Genomic DNA, 21,281 nt, shown 5'->3' with positions numbered 1-21,281 from the left:
GAGACCTGGAAGAAGATCCTGGCTCCAGCCTGGCCCACTCCTAGCCAGCAGCTAATGGAAGATCTGTGTCTCTCCCTCTTCCCCCACAACTCCATCTTTCAAATAAATAAATAAATAAAGTACCACAAAGTGAACCGAGTGGCTTCAACAGCAGTAAGGGGGACACCAAATCCAAAGTCAAGATCAAGGTGTTGGCAATGCTGGCCCCTCTGGGAGCTGGGAGAGAGAACTGGATCCAGGCCCCTGCACTTGTAGCAGCCCAGCCCCAGCCTGCACCAGTCTTCTCGTGGAGCCTCCCTCTGTGCCTGCCCAGCTGCACATGCCCCCCTCTTTCAAGGACACCATCATGGTGGATTCGGGGACCGCCCTGCTCCAGCGCGACCTCATCCTAAGCAATCCCACCTGCAGGGACCGTGTTTCCAAATGAGGCTTCTTTTGGAGGCAAAGAGGGTTAGATCTTCAGCGCACGGCTTTTGGAGGACACTCACTCAGGCCCCTGCTCTGGGACGGAGCTGCAGCAGACAGGGGCTCAGCCCCAACGTGGCCGAGAAGCTTGCAAAAGTCACTCCCCTGCTGAGCCTCGATGGACACACCTGTGCCAGAGGCGGCACGGGGATGAGGACCGGGCTCCCTTTTTGCCTGTCTTCCAGCATGTGGGGAGGCCAGGCCTGAGGCTGACAGGTGTGGGCACCCGGCTCTCCCAAAGGCCTCGCCCCGCCTGCCCAGACCTGACATGAAACCTGACTCCCACGCCCACCCCCGCAGTGGGGAGCTGGGGTTCCGCGATATACAGAAGTACTAGCCCGACACCAAGAGCCCCAGAACCTTCTCCAGGGGGTCAGCCCAGAGACCACATAGTTGAGAGCACCACACAGAAACACCCTATGGAATAGTCCCTGTGAAACCCTGACGTCACAGCCACCTTGGGCTTTCTAGGAGCAGCAACACCGTCCCCAGCCTGGCCCACAGCCATCAGCACAAAGGCAGAGGACAAGGAAACACACCCGCCAGGCCAGCACACAGTAGGCCCTCAAGGAGCCTTGGCCTGTGGGGAGGGAGGCCCACTCATGGAGCACGGGTGACACCCAGTGGCCACATAGAAAATAGCAAGGGAAGACGACAGTCAACCTCCTCAGTGTGGACTCAGGTTTTTCTGGAGGACTGACTCCAAGTTGAGGTCCCAGGTCCGAGGAGGGACAGCAAGGCCTCCTCCACCTGCATAGGCATTTACAGGCTGAGCCGATTGTGAAAGTGGGCCACAGAGTCCTCACCTGGTTAACTGGCCTCCACAGGTACCTGCCCCATAACAGGTGCTCCAACACGAACATTATAGAGTGTGGCTGGAAGAAGCTGCAGATGCATGGAATTGCATAGTCAAGGAAGACCAGCATGGCTTCTACTTCCTCTGCCTTGCCCTGGAGCCTGGGCCACGACTCACACAGGCCTGGTCTCACACTACCCCGTGCATAAGCTACCCAGGCTCCTCTCTGAGCCCCAGCCAGTTGTACCTCCTGGACACTCCTGTCCTCCACAGCCATGGTCCCAGCCCTGCAGTGGCCTGAGGAAGACCTGAAAACCCCAGAGAAGAGCAGGGCAGCCCCTCCCCTTTTCTCTCTTCTCACCCAGCCCAGCCGAAGGCAGAGCGCGGAGTCCAGGGACAGGGGAGAGGCTGGGCCAGACCCAGAAGCACTCAGCGGAGAGGAAGGAAGGGCTCCGGGAGGACAAGCGATGTTACTCCTGCATTCGCCAGAACGCAAGGGCAAGGGCAAGGGCTGCAGCTTGGGCAGCAGGTGTCAAGCACAACTTGGTTCCCAGCCCTGGGGAGCTTCTGCAGGGTGGGCTCAGCCCCTTCCCAAGGCCCGGCCTCCCTGCCTGGCCAGAGACCTCTCTCCCACCAAGTGGCCTCATGGTCACCTGCTCATGGCCTTGGATGAGCACAGGAGGTCTTTCTTGCTCAGTGCTTTAGATAAAGGGGACCAGGGGACCAGAGGCCCAGAGAGATGGGGAGAATTATCCAAACCGCAGAGCTAGTAAGTGGCAGATGCAAGTGGAATTCAACTGACTATGTCCCTGTGTGACTCAACATATCCAAAATATTATCATTTTAACACATAAGCAATATAAAACTGTTGGAGCTATTTTACAGGCTTTCATTTGTACCGTCTTCAAAATCTGGCGTATATTTCTCACAGCACGTCTCAGTTTAGATAATAAATTTCCACTGAAAATACTTGATCTGCATTTGGATCCCACAACCCCCGTGGTGTCATCTCACACACTTCACACAGCAATTCGGTGTTCCAAACATACTTTAAAATTTTTCAATAACTGAATTAAGCACTGCGGTATTTTAAATTAATTCAATTAACAGTAGGAATTCAGTTCCTCTGCAGGCACCGCATAGCCTCCTGGCTAGTGTCTACCAAAGTGGAGCCTGCAGCCCTGGCTCTTGCATAAAGCTTAAAGGAGACTGCATCAGGTGTTGTTACTGTAATGAAATACCCAGGGCAAGCTTCTTCATAAAGAAAAGAGGTTTATTCTGATTCATGCTTCTGGGGGTACAAGGTCCAAACAGCAGGGCACAGGTCCCCTGGCTGCAACACATCAAGGCAGCAGCATGTATGTAGCACCACATGTGTGGTCTCTCCCCCCCCCCTGCCTTATACAGTCAACAGGACCCTCATAGGGTCTCAGCCCTAATTGCCTAATCTATTCTAATAACACTTCTCACAGACCCCTTCCTCAACACCACAAGTTAAGTTCCCACCTTCCTGTCACCACTGACTTACGACTCTGGGGTTTAGATTCCTACAGGAGTTTGTTGTATTCAAACCACGGCAGTGACCATACCCAGATATTCATGGACAGTGCTTTGAAGTCCCTCTCTTTTTCCTGCCCTGTATGAGGGTCCAGGATCTGCACACTTCATATTATTGGGCTATTCGTCTCTAATCCCGCCAGCTGGTCAAAGGGTATGGGTAACAGTCAGGGTATCAAAAGCAGTATTTATTGAATAGGGAGAAAAATAAGGCACAACTTTCGAGCTAGGAGCCACTACCTGCTCCCCACCTCACAAAGAGCCACCACTTGTTAAGATCAGGGGTGCAAAGCCAGTCTCCAGGGCCTAACAGGAGACTCCACCCAGCGACAGCAACGCCATGCTACTCAGCGTGCCATGATGCCCGCCAGGGAAAGATGACCGGCCCAGGAGCACAGGGGCAGCAGGTGGCAGAGCCACAGCGAGAGCCGCGTCCTTGCGCTCCATCTCCTACAACGTTGGGTTCCCTACAGAAGGTCAAGCCACGTGCCAAGGGGAGCCTGGGGGAGATCTCCCCCTCCTGAGCCCCCGCCCCTGGGCTTGAAGATGGCCCTGGCCTGCTTCTCTCTGCCCGTCTATGAGATTCCCCACGGCTGCTCTGCAGCAAACCACTGCCAACATGGTCGCTGCAACTAACAAAGCTGCTCTCTCGCAGTCCCCAGGGCCAGAAATCTGAAACCAAGGTGTCCCCAGGGCCACCCTCCCTCCAAAGACTCCGGAGAGAAAGGCAGCCTCGCTCCCCCAGCCCCTGGTGACCCCTGGCATTCCTTGGCTGGTGGCAGCAATACTCCGGCACCCACCTCCATCTTCCCATGGCTTTCTCCTCCTGCCCCAAACCTCCCTCTGCCCCTCTCTTAAAGAACGCTGCCCTCGGTTTAGGTTCCACCTAGAGAATCCAGGAGTTCTGTTTATCTCAAGACCCCTAACTGAATGACACCTACAAAGACTTTTTTTAAATGGAGTCTCCTATGTGGGTTCTAGGGTTTCTTCTTGAGACCACCATTGAACTCACTCTATGGGGTTTGGGTCAAACGAAATCCAGGTCTCACTCAGCTCTACAAACCCCTGACACAAAAGTGATAAAGAGTAGCTATGTGTATTACACAACAAATGCATCCAAGTAGGTAAGCATCCACATTGTTGTCCACAGAGGTGAGTGGACAACTCTCACACACAATTAGAAGTTGCTTAATTAGTAAATACACACACATGGGATGTTCTGCCTTCCGAATTTCAGAGAGATGCAAACTGAAATAAATTTTAGATTTGTTTAGTCTAAGAACTAAACACTGGCAAGGATGTACCGAAACTGAGACTCACAAGTGAGCCACCATTATTCCTAGGGCTGGCTCAGGGTCCCAGTTAATAAATCAAGTTGCTGATGAGTGTGTAGATTGGCAAAACTCCTTGGGGGAGCGGCCTCTGCCTACAGTGCTGGCATCCCATATGGGCGCCAGTTCAAGTCCTGCCTGCTCCACTTCTGATCCAGCTCTCTGCTATGGCCTGGGAAAGCAGTAGAAGATGGCCCAAGTCCTTGGGCCCCTGCACCTGTGTGGGAGACCCAGAGGAAGCTCCTGGCTCCTGAGTGGCCCAGCTCTGGCCATTGTAGCCATTTGGAGAGTAAACCAGTGGATAGAAGACTCCCGTCTCTCTCTGCCTCTGCCTCTCTAACTCTGCCTTTCAAACAAATAAATATTTTTAAAAATTCCTTGGGGGAAAAATGTGGCAACATTCTCCAAAAGCCTTGAAAATAAAGGGACTCACTGGCTGCAGATTCCCCCATCAGCAGTTGATGGTAAGGAAATTATCCTCGCGAACCAACATCCATCCCAGTGTTATTTATAACACCTCCGTGCTGAGAGGATCTAAGCAGTCAAGAGAACTGGGACAACTTTGCACAGAGATCCGTAGCCATAAACGTGGTAGGAAAATAGGGTGGCTAAGTGAACAAGGCAGGACCGTGGGGCTAACGGTGTTTTGATGGGGCGACCAAGAGCATGGTGTGAAACATTCCCTTTAAACTCTGCCCATGATGTGTGAACCTTTTATACTTAAATCATATTTCACAAGAGAAATATGACTGAGAGAACAGTACTTCTTTTTAAGGGGTAGAGGCAAGAATTCTCAAGTTGCCTGGGAAGCTCAGTGCATGGAGGCAGGAGAAGGCCTTGAAGGGCTCCCAGGACCCTGAGATGAGCCCTGGTGGACACAACAGCCGGGAAAATCCACAGATCTTAGGTCTCCGGAGGTCCACATGGTTTGATCTCCAACCTCCCGGAAAAGCCCCAAACAGCACCCCCACCCAGCTGGACGCCCAGAGCCAGGTCCCCTCCCCCAGGAGCAGCCTCTGTCCCGGCTGGGTTTGGGTTTCCCTGGTGGGGACGCGGGGCAGAGGGTGGTGGCACGCGGTCCTCACCTGAGCCCCAGGGCCTCCCCCGTGGCGCTCGCCCCTACGCAGCACCCACACCTGCGGACGCGGCCGGCCTCCACTCGCGCACCTGGATGCGAGAGCGGGTAAAGCCTTAGAGGGTCACACACCCAGCTCCATGCCCTGCCCTGCCCTGCCCTGGTGGGGCCTACCCAGGCAGCCGCAGGCTCCGTGCTCCGCGGTTGGGTGGGCACAGTCCCTCGGACTGCCCGGCCCCTTCCTCACTCTTGCCCACCCAACCCGCCCACTTCTCCGGCGCAGGCTCCCTCTGCTGCTCCTGTTCCTCTCACCACGACCCGGGGCACGGGATCCTGGCTTCCCCCCGGTCAGCGAAGGGCTTGCTGGACTTGCCCACGGAGGCCGCTGATGGTCCTCGCGCACTTCTGCGGGGTCTCCCGGAAGCCATGCCTGTCCCGGCTCCCCAGGCTCCACAGGAGCGGGATGCCACGCCCCCCCCCGGAGCTTTCTGGAGCTGATTGGAGGGGAAGGGCTCTTGTGGGCGTTTGTGGCCCAACACCCCCTACCCTTTATCGCAGCCTGGTCCCTGCCACCATGGCCAAACCAGCAAGACTGGCCTTACTGCCAGAGAAGGGGGATGGAGAATTGAGTCCCCCCCCCCCCACATGCAGCCTGCCTTCTGGTTCCTGTTATTGCACCCAGACACCCTGCCCACCCCTCCCCCACCACCACTGGACTCCCTGGATCTGCCCTGGCATCAGCCCTGAGCCCTGCCCTAAGCCACCAGGGTGCTGGGGACCCCGGGCTGCCTCCCTCTACCCAGCTGAGCTCCCGCTGTGTCTGTGCTGCCAGGAAACCAGGATCCAGGGCCTCTTCCGGGGCTGTCATGTGGTCACCCAGGTAAGAACCAGTGAGCCACCCTGGTTCCACCGCTCCAAGAAACAGGGCTCCAGGGCTCAGACAGTTGCCGGGGCAGATGGCATGGACAACAGGGGACCAAAGAGGCCGTCCTCCAAGCCAAGGCCCCCTGGGGGCCCGCCCACCCTCCCTGCCACGTGCTACTGCAGGTACCGCTTCCCCTTGGCACAAGCGGCCTCGGCTGCTGCAGCATGTGTTTCCGGAGCAGAGACCACAGCTCCTGCTTTGTCTTGCTGGGGCTGACCCAAGCCTGAAGGAGCCCAGCAACCTTGTAGGGTGGACAGAGAAAAGCACAGGCCGCTGGGGTGAGGCTGTGACTTACACAGCTGCGGGGAAGACCCAGCGGGAGGTGCTCCCTTCCTCCCTCGAGGGCCCACCCCTGCCTTTGGCATCTGCAGGCGTTCAAGGAAGCAGCCCACAGGCACCTTGTGCTCAGGTGAGGCTTAGGGTTCAATCAAAGGCGTCCCAGGTGACAGCAGTCTGGGAAGAAGCCTCAGGTGGGGGCAGCAAGGTTGGGCCTGGCTACCGTGTCCTGGAGGCAAGCCAGATTGGATCCCAGCACAGCCTCGATGCAGGGTTTGGGGATCTGAGATTCTAAGGGGTACCAGGAGCCCTGGACCGGAACAAGTGAGATTAGACGTCAGCCGTCTTCCGCTCTGCTTCCCCACTCACCCGCAGTGGTCTGCCCATCAGCAAGAGGTGGGTGCCTCAGCCCCAAGAGAGGGGGGCCTTGGCCAGGCCTCTCTGCTCCAGTCTAACCAAATCCTCCTTGGGCCCTCATGCTTCCTCGCCCTTCTTCATGGGGTGACAAATGCTTTTCCTGCCATCAGGAAGGGCTAATCAGACCATAGGGGCATCTGGGCTAATAGAACCAGGTGCAGGGCCCACCTGCAGCTAAGCCACGCTCTGCCCCTCCTTCCTCTGGGCCCCAAGCATGATTGCCTACGAAGAGAAGGACCTGGAGGGTAGCCCGAGTGACCCCAGTCAGGGTGCTGGGCCTCCAGGCACTGAGACCACTGCATCAGTTGGGGAAAGTCACCCACCCTTGCCATTTTCAAGGAATAGTCTCCTAGTACTTAAGCCTTATCAACTGTGAGCTAGATTCTTTCCTGCAAACAAGATTTGATTGGGCCGGGGGGAGCAGCTGGTGCTTAAGGCACAGAAACAGAGGCCTGAAAGCTGGTGGGCGCTGTGCTGTACCAGGTGGGACCCTGCAGTTGCCTTAGGCACAGAAGTGCAAAGGGTCAAAGTTGGTGCCCCCACGCGTGGGCCCTCAGCCCTTAGGATGTCTCTGGAGAAGCTCGGTTTCAACAAGAAATGTTCACATGGCCTGCATATGGTGGGAGGATTGACCTGCGCACCTGTTTTCCATACAGGAGAGGCATTGCCACATCACAGCTTGTACATCTCCCTGGGCTCTGGTGAGACTCTGGAGGTGGGAGCCCCACCTTGCCCACCTGGGGAGGAGCCCCCGCCCCTGCCACACTCGCCTCCCGCTGGAAGCCTCCCTGTTAAGCCTGAGTTCTAGGAGCTCGCACCAGCAGGCCTCTTAGCTTGCTGTGCTCTGAGCGTGGCCCACACTGGGCGCAGGGGCAGCCCATGCAGCCTGTCCAGCTGCAGGCTGTGCCTGTCCGTTTCTCCCAGGGTCGCTCAGCCTTCTGCCTTATGTCCATTGAGCAACGTGTCTGGTGGTTGCCGTGGGTTTGAAAGCAGGTGAGGGAAGCAGGTCTTTCCCCTTCTCTTACACAGAACAAATAGCCTTTCTTGATGTACCTGCTGCCCATTTCCTGCCTGGCTCTCAGCTGCTGGGCTGGGCTGCTGGACTGGCGGCCAGCACTGCTGTTGTGTCTGCAGACTGAGGACACCACTTAGGCTGGCTGGCATGGGACTAGGTTCACGGTGATCGTGCCAGCTAGAAATCCTTCACCCCAATGAGGCTCAGGATCACCAAGAGTAATTACACGTCCTGCCACTTCTGCTGACGGTGTGCAAGCTTAGGATGATCCCTGGGTGTGAGCTCAGAACCCAGAGAGTTCTGAAGCCGTGTGAACAATGCCCGGTGCATCTTGACGCACATTGTAGAAGGCAGTGACTTGGCACAGGAACTCACATCTTAGCAAGTGTAGCCCATCCAGTCCAGACCAGCTTCTGCCTTAGGCCTCAGTATACCCACCAGACTGGTTCAGCTTGAGCATTAACCATCCGTAAGTTACAACCGTGGACGGTGTTAAAGTGAGTTTTGAGTTCTATCAAAAGTCTGATGGCTTCAGAAGCCAAAATTTCAGAAGATCATGTTTCGAGCTAATCATCCAATTAAAACCTAGAAAAAAATCACGTAGGCCGTCCTCAGAACCGTCATCCACACTCACACGAGATCAGGTAAGTTGAGGTCCTGTGAAAAGGTGATTGTACTAAGAACTCTCAAACCTCCTTTGGCTCTGGTCTACTAAGGAGTGAAAAATAGGGAGGCCAGACATCTGGGCAGGTTGTTAGTTAGGTTCCGCTGCTAGTTAAGCCAATATACAAAGCGACAAGGCCAGGTGACTTCAGATAGCTCTCAGCTGTTGTAGGTCGAGGGGTTATTTGTATAAGAAATGGTGACAACACGTGACCCATGATGCCAAGTTACTTTTGGGCTAACAGGGTGCTTATGTCCCCAGGATGGCTCTCACTGACCTGTCCTCCACTCTGCCTGGCTCTTGAGTTACTGGCTAATGAGTGATTGACTCACCAGAGACAAAAGCAGGCTTCCGGGGAGAGAAAGATTATCCAAGAGAAAGGGATAGTCTTCCCCCGAGGGCAGGTGGAGCATCGGGTAAACCACAGACCTGCCGTAAGTGAGGTCTTCCCCACAGACACAGTCCGAGACTCTTCACCATCGCATCTGGAGCTCTGTTCCCTCCCTCCTCTCCAGCTGGTGGAAATAGCGACAGGAGTTGTTCCCTGTGTCACCAGGTGAACGCAGGTGTAAGGTTTAGGAAACTCGCCTCCCACATGGAAGCAAAGAGTTGGTCCTCAAAGCACCCTTTGATGAGACAGAGCACACCCCTGCCTGCTGTCCTCTTGGGAGCTCTGCCTGGGACGCCAGCACCTGAACCTTGGACCAGGATCGCATGGTGGAGTCCTCCTGACTCCACGCTCCTGCTGTTGGCAGGCAGCTGCTTCCTGCTTGCTCTCAGGCCTGCCTGCAGACTCCTCTCGGTGGTGCTCAAGCTACTATGGCTATGTCTCCGCTCGGCCCCAGGAACTTCTGCTTGATGAGACTGCAAATGCAGAGCTGGGTGGGTGCTAAAGGCTGGCCAGAAACGCCTGGCTGTCTCCCATCGAGTTGGTCTGGCGTCTGGCTACGCTAACTTTCAGGCATTTTATGACACCTTTAACAAGTCCAATTATCCTTGTAGAAGAAGGAAGTCCTATGAGCCCAGCAATCTCAGTCTTTCTGCTTCAGTAACTCCCTCACCTCATGCCCACCTTGAACTCAGGCCAGGGCAGTGGACTCGACTGTCTAGCCTGGGCTTCAGGGGCTGTGTGCCTGCTAAGCCAAGAGACCAATGGCTGAGCTTTGTAGAAAGTATGTCACTCGATGGCTGGCACCGCAGCTCACTAGGCTAATCCTCCACCTGCGGCGCTGGCACCCCAGGTTCTAGTCCTGGTCAGGGTGCCGGATTCTGTCCCGGTTGCCCCTCTTCCAGGCCAGCTCTCTGCTGTGGCCTAGGAAGGCAGTGGAGGATGGCCCAAGTGCTTGGGCCCTGCACCCACATGGGAGACCAGGAGAAGAACCTGGCTCCTGGCTTTGGATCAGCGCAGCGTGCCAGCCGTAGCGGCCATTTGGGGGGTGAACCAACAGAAGGAAGACCTCTCTCTCTCTCTCTCTCTCTCTCTCTCTCTGTCTAACTCTGCCTGTCAAAAAAAAAAAAAAAAAAGAAAGAAAAGAAAGTATGTCACTCGAGACTCATGCCACCCTGAAACCCTGCCTTTCTTCTCTCTAGAGAGCAGTGCCCAGGGGGCCCGGCCACGGTCCCGGCTGACCACCTGCTTCCTGGCCGCAGTGGTGGCTGATGTGCTGCTGCTACCCAAGATGCCCTGTAAGTCATCCTGTGAATGACAGGAGATTCCAAGGACAATAAGCACATGTAACCAAGCAGACACGAGCCCCATTGTCCTGTCAGTGATCGTCCACTTCAGTGGTCCTGCCCCTCCCCAAAAAGGGACAACTCCTGGCATTCCACCGCAGAGGCCGTTGGCTTGGAATTTGTTTAGTAAAACGACGTGATCAACTTGAGCCATGTTGTCTGATTTCTCAGATAGCAAGGAAGAAACACAGAAATAGTTATTGGGACAGGCATCTGGCGTAACGTTGCAGGCATCACTTGGGACACCCCTAGTCTTTAGTGGAGTGCCTGGGTTCAAGTCACAGCTTGGCTTCTGGTTCCAGATCCCTGCTGATGCACACCCAGGGAGGCAGCAGATGATGGCTGGAGTACTTGGGTCCCTGCCATCCACTAGGAGGCCAGATTGAGTTCCAGGCTCTTGGCTTTGGTCTGGCCCAGATCTGGCTATTGCAGGTATTTGGAGAGTGAACCAGCAGATAGGAGGTCTCTCTCTCCCCCTCCCTCTCCCCCTCCCTCCCTCTCGTACCTCTCTCTCTACTTTTCAAATAAAAATAAGTAAACTTTTTTATATATTTTTGCATCCTAGGCTCATCCGCAGCTCAACTCCACTGTCTTCTGAGTCTGCCTCACTTCCCAGCTGGACGTCATGCTACTGGCTGAGCCCAGTCTGCCCCCTTGTCCACATGCCTGCTGCTTTCTAGTGACTTCTGGGGACCACGTCCTCCCGCACACCAAGTGAGTGTCCCGCAGCTCTGGGAGGTGGCAGACACAGCAGCACTTCCTCCCCAAGTATGACCTAATGGCTTTAGGTGTAGACCTCTTGTTTGGGACCCTTCCTGGTCAGGTCTTGAAACAATCTCAGAGGAGAGTGGTCAAAATGACTCCTCCCTGGAGCCTGGTTATGGAGCCTGCCTCCCTTCCAGATCACGCATCCTGGGCTGAGCCCTCCACCCAGCCCACACTCTTTCCTAGCCATGCAGCTGGTCAGAAGGGCCATGTTTCTCACCATTAACCATGAGTGGTCCATCTGGGAATCTAGCTAAGCATCAGGTGTGGGTTAGCTGGGAGGGCTGGGGGAGGGACCCTGGCTGCCCAAGTCCCCGATGGATCTGCACCCCTACTGGACCACAGTGGCTTCTCCCTGTTTGGTCGCTGTTCATTTTCAAGATTCTAGAAACACCAAAAGCAAACAAAAGGCAGAGTGGTGGGAGTGTAAGGTATTGGCTTAGAAAAAGGAGATCCCCACAAGGCCCCTAATAAGGTGGGATTTGCAGGTTGTCGTTTGACTAAAACCTGAACTGCTTTAAAAAGCAGTTATACTCTGAAGCAGAGAGTTTAACCCAATGGGCGTAAGTATCCAGAGAAGGGAGAGAGGCTCCACGGAGAGTGGGAGAGGCTTCAGCCAGGAAGCAGCAGTTGGAGCTGCCTTGGGGGGGATGAGCTGGAAGCTTGCACTTGAGTGGGGATGGTGGCCATGGCCTAGGTACTGCAGCTGGAGTCCAAGGGCCTGGGCCCTTGGGGGAAGAGGAAGAAATACTGATTTCCCCACTCCCTGGAATACAAGGGGACTTCAGGTGGTACATTAAAAATAAGTTTATTTTGGTAGAAAAATTTTTTGAAATCCATGTGGTTTCCTGGTGACACACACTTGTCATTAACTTCGTGATGACCGTTTGTGTGCAGGGCAGTCGTCCCCCGTGCCGTGCCTGCCACCACCCAGGAGCAGGGCCTCACACCGCCGACACTCTGCGGTTGGAGTTCCAACCCCCCACGCTACATCCCCTCACCCAACCCTCCTCCCAGAGAAGCCCCCCATCCAGTGCTAGCTCTCACGCCATTCGGAACCCCAGCAAGGCTGGGATGGGGAGGCCTGGCTGATGGGTGGTTACCCCACACTCTCCCCTTCCCAAGTCTGCTTCTCTTTTTTTTTTTTTTTTTTTTGACAGAGTTGGACAGTGAGAGAGAGACAGAGAGAAAGGTCTTCCTTTTCCATTGGTTCACCCCCCAAATGGCTGCTATGGCCAGCACACTGCGGCCGGCATGCTGCACCAATCCAAAGCCAGGAGCCAGGTGCTTCCTCCTGGTCTCCCATGCGGGTGCAGGGGCCCAAGGACCTGGGCCACAGCAGAGAGCTGGACTGGAAGAGGAACAACTGGGACAAAATCCGGTGCCCCAACCAGGACTAGAACCTGCAGTGCTGGCACCGCAGGCGGAGGATTAGCCTATTGAGCCACGGCGCCGGCCAGAGATTTGGATGCTTTCAATGTCCTTTTTGACTTGAGCTTAATTCTAAGTCTTTGACCCTGGATTGGCTCCCCTGATGGCTGAGTCATTTGTCTTCCTGGCTGTCTCCCTTGTCTTCAACTTCTTGTAGGCCTAAGTTAAAACAGAACAAGGTAGGCAGTGTTCTTACTGGTGACCCCTGTTCCACAGTTAGATGGTATGGGACAGTGGCTGGTGGAGCTGCAACCAGCCCAGGGCTGTGAGCGCCACCTACCCCCATCAGTGGTCCACAGAGCTGGTGGTCAGCTTGGGCCCTGGGAGGCCCGGATGGCTCCTGGCAAGAACTGCCATCTCCAGGTTTGTGCTGGACAGAGTGGGGTTCTCGGACTGCTAGGCTTCCAGTTTCGAATCTGAGAAAGGTCTAGGCAAACTGGGACAGGTGCCCCCCACACCCAGAGAGACAGAGAGAGAAAGAGAGAGGGAGCTCGGGTGCAGGGAAAAGAATCCAGGACTCTATGAACTTGGACTCCAGCCTCACTGAAGTCCCTGACTGTCCTGGTAAGACCGAGAGGATGTTTGTCTTGAAGGGGCATCACGAGGCTTAACTGCAAACACATGGGAAATAGCAGCAGGTGCTTCACTGGGAGGTCCTCTCACGAGCCCTCCACCCTCTTGCTCTGCACCTGCCCTGGGGGTTGCCTTCCTCTGCACCTCTCCTTGACACTCTCCTTCCCTACTTGGGAGTCAGATTGTGACCCCAGTCGGTGGAAATTCGCCTGGGCTCATGTCCTCTCTTCTCTCCCAAAGATCTTTGTACCAGTTTCCACTCCTGCATCCCCTGGCCTGGGGCCTGTGCCCCCACTTAACCCCCTGTCTACTTCAGGGACTTATTTTCTGTGCCTGTAACATTCTCCTCCACTATAGGCTTCCAGCCCCTGAGCTGTGGCATGGGGCTCTAATCTTGGAGGGTGTTCCTGAGCAAAGAATTGGGTGTTGAGATGGGTCTATGGTTTGGTATCAGGATTCCTGGAAATAAATATGTTAGGGTGCTTTTGCTAAATAGCAGTCACTAGTATTCTTTTTTTAAAAAAATATTTATTTATTTGAAAGGTGGAGAGAGAGAGAGATGGAGCACTTCCATCTGCTGGTTCAGGTTCACTCCCCAAATGGCCACAATGGCCGAGGCTGGTGCAGGCGGAAGCCAGGAGCCCAGAGCTCCATCCGGGTCTCCCATGTGGGTGGTAAAGGACCGGGCACTTTGGCCATCTTCCTTTGCTTTTCCAGGCACATTAGCAGGGAGCTGGATAGGACAAGGAGCAGCAGGGACTTGAACTGATGCTGCAATATGGGATGCCGGAGTCCCAGGTGGCAGCTTGGCTCACTGTGCCACAACACAGACCTCAAGTCGCTCTTCTTAAACAGCATCAGAAGGGCTGGATCTGGTCAGGATTTTGTTGTTAACCAACTCTGTGCCCTTTAAGCCAGAACCTTCTCCCCTATTTGTCTACCTACAAAAAAGAGAACATGATTTCTGCAAGAACTTCCAGCCCAAGCGTCCTGTGACTCTGATTAAAATTGTATGCCCATTAAGCAATTCAGAAAGAATTGTGTCTGGCCACGCGAAGCCAGCAGCCTGAGGAGGAGCACTGGAGGCCAGGACAGTCTGCTCCCCAGCCGGCCGGCTGGCGGCCGTGGTAATTGACGATGATGGAACACAGGCACGATTTTATGGGCGCGCGTGAATAGGAAGGCAGAGCAGGCTATACATTTAGTCATGTCTGAGGTTCCTCTTTGCCAGGATCGCGAGCCAGAGCTAGGCACAGCCATTGCCCAGAGGAACGGCCTCCTGGTCCAGGACGCAGAGCAGTCAGCCAATATTGCTGTTTGCTCACTAGCGAGTACAAACGACTTCTTCCAGGGAGAAAACCCACGTGGAACTACTGGGGCAGAATGCCGGATCCAGGCAGGCCACCGTGATAGCAAAGTAACATGGCACAGATGGTCTCCATTTGAGAGGAAGCAGAAGGTCCCCAAATACTCAAGCCATTAAGACTCGGGGAAACAAAGGGAAGTCTTCCTTCATCTGCCAAGTCCCCCCCACACTGCCATCCCCCGTCCCCCTCCCCCCTCTCCTCAGCCCCTGCCACTTGTGTGGAGCAGGTGAGGGGAAGTAGAAATTGATCATCATCCATAGGACATCGATCAGCCTACACTCGGGCCTGGGCTGAGAGCCAGACACACACACATACACACACACCCCAGCGTGGCCCCTCTGGGACCCATCCTTGGAACATAACACCATAGATTGCAGGCAGAATCATGCACACAGGGGCTCTCAAACTTGTGCTGGCATCACAATCCCCGGAGGACGTGGGCTCCACCCCTCAAGGAATCAAGTTCAGTGCTTTGGGGTGAGGCCCAGAATTTGTATTTCTAACCCATTCCTGGGCAGTACGGCAGCTGCTGGTCCAGGGACCACGCAATGAGAACCAGCACCACAGACCTGTGTTCCCCACACCTTCGTCACACGTGGGCCTAGGGGAGATGCGTACTCTGACTCGGTGGGTCTGGCTCGGGGCCAAGAGGCTGCAGGGCTGCCGGGACTGCCAGTCTGCGGACCACACTGAGTGGCCAGGGTGCGTGTGCCAGGCCATCTGGGCAGGTTTTTTTTTTTTTTTTTTTTTTTTTTTTTTTTTTTTTTTTGACAGGCAGAGTTAGACAGTGAGAAAGGTCTTCTTTTCCGTTGGTTCGCCCCCCCAAATGGCCACTACGGCCAGTGCGCTGCACCAGTCTGAAGCCAGGAGCCAGGTGCTTCCTCCTGGTCTCCCATGCAGGTGCAGGTCCCAAGCACTTGGGCCATCCTCCACTACCTTCCCGGGGCACAGCAGAGAGCTGGACTGGAAGAGGAGCAACCGGGACAGAATCCAGCGCTCCGAACAGGACTAGAACCCAGAGTGCTGTTGCCACAGGTGGAGGATTAGCCAAGTGAGCCCCGGCGCCAGCCATGAGCAGTGAAAGTTGGACAATGAGATAGATGAGTTTGTGGTGATGTGGGAAAGGGAGGGTTAATGGTGGTGGTTATTTGTTGGGCCGGTCCTTGAAGAATGAGCATGGTTTAACATAAGGAAAAGAGGATATCCTGGAAGAGAGTGCCGAACAAAATGAAGCCAGGGAGGTGGACAGCAGAACAGCAGGGGTGGAGGAGTGGACACTGGCCCTTGTCACGGCTGGGTTTAAGTTGAAAGATCAAGGCTTGTGCTCCCCGTGCAGGTGCCGCCACCCCACGCTCCCCGTTCAAGAGGCTGGTGCACTTGCCATAAGTCCGCGTGCAGCTGGTCTTCATGGGAAGAATTCTCATTCCGCCAGCCCCCAGTCCTGCCTGCTCAGCCCATGTGAATGGGTTTTCACCGGCCTGTGTGGCCTGCGTGTTGTGCGGCAGCCTGAAGCGAGCCTTACTTTTCTTCTCTCCCCTCTAGTTAGAGGGGCCTCCGTTCTCCGAGAGCCGAGAGTCCCTCTTTGCCCTCCCTCCCACTGGAAACGACAGAACTACATGAGAATACACTCTATTTACGATCGCTGCGTCAGCAGAAGCAAAATACAAATCTTCCAAAGTTGCACATGCCTTCTGAAAGAATCCGGGATGAAAACACGACGGTGTTTACTTTATTAATGAGAGAACCACCACCAGGGTGGTAAGAGAGCAGTCCAGTTAATGAAGAAGAGACTTCGGAAGCAAAGATGTCAGGTTAGATACCGAACTGACTCATGTTTTCTGGGGCAATAAAGCCATAACCTTTGGGCTCATCTTTTCTACCGGGCAGAAGTCATTTCAGCCCCTTTGCATAAAAGTGGTCAAGATACCTGGCCTGGGCTCCAGTCAAGAGGAAACAGAAAACCCAAGGAGGACACCACGCATCCCAGAAGATCCAACAGTCCCTCGTGGGTCTTACTCTGTGCTCTGTGTGATCCCAGAACACGCACTGTCCTCCTGCCTTATTTCTAAGCCTTGGATAGTTATTCTCGACATAAGATACAAATTTACATACTGGCAGCCCCCGCTTCCAAGTTTCCAAATGGAGTTAGCTCTTAGTATTAATCTGCTTTTCACCATCTTTTGTGTCTGCTTTCAATCAGGGAGGAAAATGACCTACAAGCAGTTCTAGCATTGCAGTAATGTTCCATTATAAAAACTAAATATATTTTAACATTGTTTTGATACTCACCTTGATGGGCACTAAAACATTTTATGAGCAATTTATGAGCAATTTAAATTTTTTTATCAGGACAAAAAAAAAAAAAAAAACTCCCCGTATCCACTTTGGGTTTACACCAGCAATAAAAAATCAATTGATACTAATTGCAGTTTCAAATGTTTAGATAGGTTTTGAACCTAACTTTGAACAAGATTCTGCATTTCTGAGCCTCAGTTTCCTTCTGTGGGAAAAATAAGACCTTCTTCCGTGCACGGTGGAAGGCATGGTTGTGTGTGGATGCATACACACCTACACTGGTATTCTCTTATGTTACTGTTTTTCTTTACATATTCACAGGCCATAATTTCAGTGTTTTTGGACTTAGAGTTTTCTGGTTTTTTTTTTTTTTCATTCATCTTTTTGCTACACACACAGATGCATTTTTTATCCTGTTATGATTTTCAGAATCATAAACTGTTTTGTATCTTTTTTATTTTTTTGATAGACAGTGAGAGAGAGACAAAGAGAAAGGTCTTCCTTCCATTGGTTCAACCCCCAAATGGCCGCCATGGCTGGAGCTATGGCCAATCCAAAGCCAGGAGCCAGGTGCCTCCTCCTGGTCTCCCACGCAGGTGCAGGGGCCATCCTCCACTGCCTTTCCGGGCCACAGCAGAGAGCTGGACTGGAAGAGGAGCAACCGAGACGAGAACCCCGCACCCATAAGGGATGCTGGCGCTGCAGGCGGAGGATTAACCAGGTGAGCCACGGCACTGGCCCCAACCATTTTATATCTTAACTGTAGCTTTGTTTCTTCAATGAACACAAATGCTTTGATCACCATCTTTCCTTTTCCTAAAGTGTGCACAGAGCCTTTTGAAATTCCTGACATTAGGCCTGAGGTCTAACAAATCTCTCCTTTGTGAACAAATGCCATTTTAAACTGGAATCCCATTCCTGTGATTTATTGTCAGTTTCAAGAAACACAGAAAACACCAAAATGAATTTTTATAGAAGTTGTTAAAATTCCATACTTAGTTCAAATAGCAACTGTTCAGTTTTTTTGTTAAGCTCTTGAAACATTTTATTACACGTATGTCAACAATTAGCTTTTATAAATAACAATCTATTAACCTAAACACCCGAAATAAATTTAATATCATACTTTCAGAAACATATCCTTAGATTTCCGAAATACAAGTTCCTGGCCAGAGAGTACCGCATGAAACAGCCTGGAATCGGCTACATATTGAACTGAAACCCTCTGTTTTGTGCATTTCCTGTTATGTTTAGTCTTTAATTAGCCTAAAGGTGCTTTTCTCTATTATCAAGTTATTCTTAAGTGCTGTGTTCACACAAGAAAACTCATGTAAGACCTGAAAAGCTTGAAAAATTGGTTTAAAAAAATGATGCAGGGGCCACACTGTGGCATAGTGGGTAAAACCGCAGCCTGCAGTGCCAGCATCCCACATAGGCACTGGTTCGAGTCCTGGCTGCTCTACTTCCAATCCAGCTCTCTGCTATGGCCTGGGAAAGCAGTAGAAGATAGCCCAAGTCCTTGGGCCCCTGCACCCACGTGGGAGACCCAGAGGAAGCTCCTGGCTCCTGGCTCCTGGCTTCGGATCGGCACAGCTCTGGTCGTTGCAGCCATCTGGGGAGTGACCCAAGCGATGGACGACCTCTCTCTCTGCCTCTGCCTCTCTGTAACTTTGCCTTTCCAAATAAATAAATAAATCACTAAAAAAAGATGCAGAAATTCTGAACATGCAAGGTGAGGGTACTTTAACAAGTTTATGCGAAACGAAGTTCAGACAAGTTCATTTTGGTGCAAAAAATATTTTGAAATCCATGCAGTTTTTTCTTAATATTCATTTGCCATGAACATTTTGAAGACCCCCCCTTCATATTTTAAAACCATTATTCTTTTTAACTTAAAAAAAGTTTGAATCTTTTAAAAATTTTAAAACCATTGAATTGTGCACTTTAAATGGGTAAATTATATGATACCTGAATCACAGTTCAATAAATTTGGATTTTTACGTCTCAAAAATAAGAAAAAAGTAAACATTTGTGATATTACAGTGTATGTACAAACTGTTTACTTTCAAATTATTACAGAAGCTTTTTTTCATTGCTCAATTGACATATTTTATCTGTGAAAATGGGTATCTTAGGATAAAATAACCATTTTCTAATTAAAATTAACAGGAGTATTTTTTCATCTAATGGCTTTTCATTTCACAGAAGCATTTTCACGGACCAACTGAAGTCGTTGAGGTATTCATGATTCGAAGCTTCAGTTAAATTTTTGAGAGCCAGGCTGGGCAGAGAAACATTGACTCGAGGGTCAGTGTGAATGCAAACTGAGCTACCCTGGGTGACAGGGCTGAAGTACATGATGTCCACGGAGAAGGACTGAAAAGCGGCAAAAAGGCAGGGGGCCGAGACCCTGCCTAGGAATGGGGCAGCAGAGATGCTGGTGAGACAGGGAACCAGGGAACAGACAAGGACCCACAGAGAAACGGATAAAGCGGACTGGAAATGCGGTGTGTGTCTCACCAGCTGGCCTGCAGGCGCTCTCGTAAAATCAGTCCGTGGGTTTCATTCAGTCTCAGGTTGCAGGAAAACAGAGGGAGCTCCGAGCTCGCCACTGGCGTTGAGAGTGATCTTCAAAAACTCAAAAGTGGCTTGGATTCCCCCCCTTTTTTTAAAGATTTTATCCTGATCCCCTTATTCTATGGTGCGTTGCCTTTCAGATTTATGAAAGATGAACTTTGTAACAAACCACAAGTCTTTTCTACTTTGTTTTACAGAGAAGGAAAAGAAAAACTACACACACTGAAATACAGGAAACATGGACTGAAACAGGCACACCAGTGTCTTTAAGGTGGATAGCAAAGGTGCGGGTCAGTCAGAAACCTAGCGTCTAAGTGCCTAAGCCTTGAAGATAAACAGGGTACGTGTGCTACTCTTCAGTCATTACCAGGAACTTAAGAGAAGAGTGTGCAAGTCCTGACTCTGAACAGCCCTCACTTCTATTCTTCTGAGAAGGATGAAGAAATGTTGAAACCCAGCGGGATTGTCACACAAGTTTTCTTTTTCATATTACACCTGATCCCTGTAAAGAGTAAAGGAGGCCGGCTCTGCAGCTCACTAGGCTAATCCTCCACCTGCGGCACCGGCACACCGGGTTCTAGTCCCGGTCAGGGCGCCGGATCCTGTCCCGGTTGCTCCTCTTCCAGGCCAGCTCTCTGCTGTGGCCCAGGAGTGCAGTGAAGGATGGCCCAGGTACTTGGGCCCTGCACCCCATGGGAGACCAGGAGAAGCACCTGGCTCCTGCCTGCGGATCAGCGCAGTGCGCCGGCCACAGCGGCCATTGTAGGGTGAACCAACAGAAAAAGCAAGACCTTTCTCTCTGTCTGTCTCTCTCTCTCTCTCACTGTCCACTCTGCCTGTCAAAAAAAATTAAAAAAAAAAAAAAAAGAGTAAAGGACTCAGTCAAGAAAAAAGAATTTAAGTATTGAATTCTCTAGAATGAATGCCCTTGAGCTCTCCCAAGACTTTGGGACCTCACTTTAAAAAAAAAAAAAAAAAAGATTTCTTAAAATAGATTTTTCTACATTAAAAAAAAGTTTTGTTAAAAGAGATTCTTCTACATTTTCATGCAATTTTATAAATTCCTTGTGGGGCATTTTCAATAAATGAAAAGATTAATCATATTGGAAGATGTGACTAATCCCAGAAACAGAGTTTTCATTCTAGGCCATCAAATTTAATTTCCTCTTAATGTCCATTTACCTACAGCCCAGGGCCCCCGTGCTTGGCGGGTGTACCTCTGAACTACACACCAGGCACCACTCGGACTTCTCAGGCTCATGCAGGGCTGGCGAGGGGGACTGTGTCTGAGGACACAGAAGCTGCTCCGTGCTTTCCCGCTGACACCGGCCAGACATACCCTCCGTTCCTCCTTCTCACCCCGGGACAGCTCGTCCACGAGGGTGGCCAGGTGCAGGGTCTGTGCAGACCGCACCAGTTAAAACACTGCAGATGGGCTCGGCTGGCTTTGGCATGCTTCCTGTCCAGTTCCCCCCAGTTGTTGACAGCCTTAGCAGAGCCTGTCTGTTGGTAGCATCCAAATAAAGTAAAATTTTCTAATGCTTTATCTTTACCAAGTGCTAAGAACGATCTTTCTATCAGTTACCCACCTCCACCCACTCCCACCCCTCCCCCAAATTATTATAAACAGAGTTTGAACAGTGGCGGCTTACGGTGAGTACTCAGCGAATGTTGATGACCACAATTACTTTCATTTCCAGAAACAGAAAACAATGTTCAGTATTCCAGTCTCAACCTATCTCATCAATGATTTCTAGAGAAACCAAGTGTGAGCTGCATTTTTCCTCATTGTTCTCCTGCACATGTGTGTTTTGAAGCCTAGATGTTGTCTCTGCCGCCTAACTAAGTGAAATAACTTTATCATGAAAGAAACGTGGGAGAAACAGGCAGGGCCAACTGGAGATGAAAGGGACTCAGGGACACAAGCCCTCGGTGCAGTGCAGTGAAACTGGGCTGACTCTGGATCAGGAAACCAAACCTACACATTTTGGAAATCACTGGGAAGCCATGAGTATGGG

The sequence above is a fragment of the Oryctolagus cuniculus genome, chromosome 2 (assembly GCF_964237555.1).
Source record: "Oryctolagus cuniculus chromosome 2, mOryCun1.1, whole genome shotgun sequence".
NCBI lineage: Eukaryota > Metazoa > Chordata > Mammalia > Lagomorpha > Leporidae > Oryctolagus > Oryctolagus cuniculus.
The sequence above is the reverse complement of the archived record's forward strand: the minus strand, read 5'-3'. Positions refer to the sequence as shown.